Raw genomic sequence first — 5542 nt, 5'->3', positions numbered from 1 at the left:
TAGTGTCTACCAATCGGTTAAAAAATTTATATAGTCAAAATCTTTACAGCAAAAGTTTCTACATCGAAAGTTCTTAAAGTCAAAGTCTCTACACCGAGAATTAACAGTCGTTACCAATCGGCCCCCTAGTATTTTAAACTATGTAATCAGTTACCAAATTATATAAAACCAGAAAATTTCACAAAATAAATAATATATATTTTACGTCAATCCATCAAAAAAAAAACTGCGATGCTAAGATCAGTCCCAACTCTTACTCTGCTCTAGTTAAACTTTTTTACGTTTTTTTAGTGTTTAAAATGATTACAAATTAAATTTTATCAAAATAAAACTCAAAACATAACATAATCTTAACTAGTATCATAGATTATACTTAACTCTCACCAAAAGATAAAATGATATATATTTAATTGGATACAAACAAGTAGATAAATATCGCAACGTAATATACAACAATTCTTTTCTTGGTTTTTAAGAATACAGCCCTTTTTATCATATATGTAAGAAAAAACAGAGAAGTTTGCTCCCATACCAAACGAGTTTAGACGGCTTGAGAATGTTGCCTGTAATCGACGTAGCTAATAGATTTCTAACATATATGGACTCTCTTAACATAGAGAACTATATATGAAAACAAGGGCAATATCGAACTATATAGTAATAACCGTGAAAAATTCTCTCGTGAATAACGATGCTTTGCCGATAAAACAACGATGGAACTAAAATATGTGGTTAATGTTTTTTTTTTTTTTTTTTTTTTTTGAAGAAAATATGTGGTTAATGTTATCGATAAATAATTATCGAAATGTTCGTTGTTGAACTAATCGTAGTGATAAAAAAATTACGTACAAGTACAACCTATATACCCCGACACACACACATCAAGAATTTTAAAGCAAAGAATCAAACTCAAAAAAGAAAGAAAAAAAATCATAAACACACCAAAATACAAACCATAGATAGAAACTAAAGAACAGTCACAAAAAAACTAGAAGTAGTTCAATTCTTTACAAAAGGTAGCTATGATTACATTTGCCATAAATGAGATGCAGTCTATGAGTTTTTTGAACAATATATGGAGGCAAATACGTCACACACTAAAATGAAGTAAGAATAATATTAGTGTTGTGAAATTTATTATTATCTTATTCCATTCCATGAATAATGATACATATATATAGGCATATAAACCTAGGGTTTTAGAGTATATAATGAATAACCCTGATGGGCTTATTGGGCCCGGTTATAAGTCCAATATGATGTATTATAACACTCTCCCTTGGACGGAGTAACCGGACCTGATGGTCAATCGGGATCTCGATAATACGCTGGGGAATGTTGCCTCATTAAAACCTTACCAGGAAAACCCAGTGGGAAAAACCATGGTGAAGGAAAAAGAGTACAACACGCATTACTCCCCCTGATTAGAGCATCACCGTAGATCTCTAAGTCTACGCATTCCTATTTGTTGGATGAGCTTCCGGAGTGTTGAAGCGGGCAATGATTTGGTGAAAAGGTCGGCGGAGTTATCGCATGATCGGACCTGTTGAACGCTGATCGTACCATCCTTCTGCCAATCCGAGGTTGAGAAGAATTTCGGTAGGATGTGCTTCGTCCGATCTCCTTTGATATAACCTTCCTTGAGTTGAGCAATGCAAGCCGCGTTGTCTTCAAACATAACCGTGGGCTCCTTATCTTCTTTCATACCACAATCTGATCGGATGTGCTGAGTCATGGATCGTAGCCAAACACATTCTCTGCTGGCTTCGTGAATGGCCAAAAGTTCTGCATGGTTTGATGAAGTGGTAGTGATTGTCTGCTTTATCGATCTCCAAGAGATAGCTATTCCTCCATGCGTGAACACATAACCACTTTGAGACTTGGCATTGTGCGGATCTGATTGATAACCTGCATCAGCAAAACCAACTAGTCCATCCTTGTTGTGGTTAGTGTAAAACAGTCCTAAGTCTTTAGTACCTTGAAGGTATCTTAGGAGGTGTTTGATACCATTCCAGTGCCTCTGAGTTGGACATGAGCTGAAGCGAGCTAGGAGGTTCACGGCAAAACAAATGTCTGGTCTAGTGTGACTAGCCAAGTACATTAACGCTCCTACAGCACTGAGGTATGGCTTTTCTGGACCGAGAATTTCTTCATCGTCCTTCTTGGGACCAAATGGATCACTGTCCAATCCTAGGCTCCGGACAACCATTGGGCTGTTCAATGGGTGGGCCTGGTCCATATTGAATCGCTTGAGTACTTTTTCAATGTAAGCCGCTTGATGCACAAGGATTCCTCCTTTAACGTACTCAAGTTGTAAACCCAAACAGAATTTAGTTTTACCTAGGTCTTTCATTTCGAATTCTGCTTTCAAGCAGTCGACTGTTTGGGAGATTTCACCAGATGTTCCGAGGATGTTTAGGTCATCCACGTAAACTGCTATGATTACAAATCCTTTGTTTGAGTATTTCTTGATGAAAATGCATGGACTGATGGGATCGTTTTTGTAGCCTTCTCTGATGAGATATTCGCTTAACCGGTTATACCACATACGTCCACTTTGTTTCAGTCCATACAAGGATTTGTTCAGCCTGATGCAGTATTGATCTCGAGATGCATGCTTATCTTTAAGCTCTATGCCATCTGGTAATCTCATGTATATTTCATTGTCGAGGGGCCCATAGAGATATGCGGTGACAACATCCATTAACCGCAAATCTAGATTTTCTCTTATGGCCAGACTTATGAGGAATCGAAAAGTAGTTGCATCCACCACCGAAGAATAAGTCTCCTCATAATCGATTCCGGGTCTCTGTGAGAATCCTTGTGCTACAAGCCGTGCTTTATAACGAACGACTTCACCGAGTTCGTTTCTTTTACGCACAAAGACCCATTTATGGCCCACTGGTTTGACATTGAATGGTGTCCGGATGATCGGACCAAACACATTCTGAGTTTGAGACTCTTTAACTCCACGTTTATGGCTTCTTTCCATTTTAGCCAGTCTGTTCTATGAGTGCACTCTGTGATAGACGTGGGTTCTAGATCCTCTTGCGTGTTCGCAATATCAAGTGCTACTTTGTATGCAAAGAGTGCATTTAAGTCGACTTCTTTTCTGTTCCATTGGGTTCCAGACATGTTGTAATTGATAGAGATCTCATCGTTATCGATCTCGTCAGAACCTAGAGATTCGGCGTCCCGAACCTCTTCTGGTGGTTCATTAGAGTGAGTCTCAGCGCGCGCTATGTCTGTTATATTGGGAATCCCGGTTTCAACTATTGCACCTTTCTTTGATTTCCGTGGATTCTTGTCTTTGGAACCTAGAGGTCTGCCACGTTTATTTCGTGATGCAGACTCTGTAGCAACTTGAACTTGTCCCGTTGGAACAGTGATTCGTACTGGTGCATTACAAGCTGGTATGTACGATTTGGTTACTTTGTTCGGGTCAGCAAAGGAATCTGGCAATTGATTAGCTAGCTTTTGATAGTGTATAATCTTTTGGATCTCCGAATCACATTCTAGAGTCCGAGGATCTTGCCAATTTAAGGATGTTTGATTCCATGATAGCTCTTTGACCAGCTTGTGTTTCTCTCCACCCAATGTTGGATATACCGATTCATCAAATTGGCAATCCGCATATCTGGCCTTAAATAGGTCTCCAGTGGTCGGCTCGAGATATTTGATGATGGTGGGAGAATCAAAACCAACATATATTCCCATCCTCCTTTGAGGTCCCATTTTGGTTCTATATGGTGGAGCAATGGGTACATAGACTGAGCACCCAAATGTTTTGAGATGGGAGATGTCTGGCTCATGACCCTGTAATAATTGGGATGGGGAATATCTATGCTCACTAGATGGTCGGATGCGTATTAGTTCAGCAGCATGTAATACTGCATGTCCCCAAGCTGAGACCGGGAGTTTCGACCTCATGAGTAATGGTCGAGCAATCCATTGGATTCGTTTAATGAATGATTCAGCAAGTCCATTCTGAGTATGGACATGTGCCACAGGATGTTCAACGGTCACCCCCATGGCCATACAGTAATCATTAAACGCTTGGGAAGTGAATTCACCAGCATTATCAAGACGTATAGTCTTTAGTGCGAAGTCTGGAAAGTGGGCTCGTAATCTGATGATTTGAGCCAACAACCTAGAAAAAGCTTGGTTCCGAGAAGACAACAGGCATACATACGACCAACGGGTCGAAGCATCTATTAGTACCATGAAGTACCGGAATGTCCAAGAAGGTGGGTGAATGGGACCACAGATATCTCCTTGGATTCTTTCCAGAAAATGCAATGTCTCTTTGGACACTTTTACTGGTGAAGGCCGAGTGATCAACTTCCCTTGGGAGCAAGCTGTGCACATGAGGTGCTGAGGGAAGACTCGGTTTTCTCGAAGGGTATGTCCTTGAGAACTTTGGATTAATTTACGCATCATGGTTGTACCGGGATGACCAAGCCGGTCGTGCCAAATAGTGTAGTCTTGGAACCGGGCTTTGAGAGCCTTATTAGCCTCAATCATACTGACCTTAGCATAGTAAAGGCTAGTAGATAATGCGGGCATAGTCTCGAGGACTTGTTTATGGCCAAGTGTGATCTTAGTGATCAGTAGGGATTCTTTGTTCCCTTCACCCTGGGTTTCTATGTGGAAACCATTAAGTCTGATATCTTTAAAACTTAAAAGGTTTCTTTTTGAGCTGGGTGAGTATAATGCATCTGGAATGTCCAGATGTGTGCCGTTTGATAACAACACATGTTCAGATGATAGAATCAATCGAGGAGATCTGAGATCTCGTAGTCCATGAGATCGGTCGGCTCGGTGGTGGTGTCGTTAGCATCAACTTGCTGGGCCATGTTAGCTTCAGCAGGTGCTTTCCCATGTTTCTGATACAAATCGCAATGAAACTTGGGAGTACGACAGTTCTTTGTCCAGTGATTGAACATTCCGCATCTGGTACAGGCAGACTGATTGGTTGGGTGGGCAGGGGCAGTTTGGTTTAGAGATACCACGGCCTTTACCGGAACCATAACTAAGGTTATGTCGGTTGCCACGTCCGTTTCCGCGTCCATGCTTTCCACGTCCATTCCCACGTCCATTCCCATGTCCATGGCCACGATCTGAGGATCTGTCTCGCTGGACATTGTAGGATTCTTTGCGGGAATCTGGTACTGGAGCCGATCCCGGGGGCCTCTGGGCACTGTTCCTCATTAACAGGTCATTGTTTTTCTCGGCCAAGAGCAAACAGGATAACATATCTTCGTACAATGTATGTTTCATTGCACGATATTGTTGCTGAAGCACAATATTTTGGGTATGGAAGGTGGATAATGTTTTCTCGAGGAGATCATTATCAGACACCTCTTCACCACATAGTTTCATGATTGAAACTATCCGAAAGAGTTCGGAGTTGTAGTCATCCACAGATTTGTAATCTTGGAACCGGAGTTCCTTCCAGTCAAACTTGGCTTGTGGCAAGAGCACCGTTTTCTGGTGATCATACCGTTTTTTCAGGGCCACCCAAAGTTCGAGTGGGTTCTCA

Source organism: Arabidopsis lyrata (assembly GCF_000004255.2).
Source record: "Arabidopsis lyrata subsp. lyrata unplaced genomic scaffold ARALYscaffold_6, whole genome shotgun sequence".
Classification (NCBI taxonomy): Eukaryota; Viridiplantae; Streptophyta; class Magnoliopsida; order Brassicales; family Brassicaceae; genus Arabidopsis; species Arabidopsis lyrata.
Note: the sequence above shows the minus strand (reverse complement) of the source record.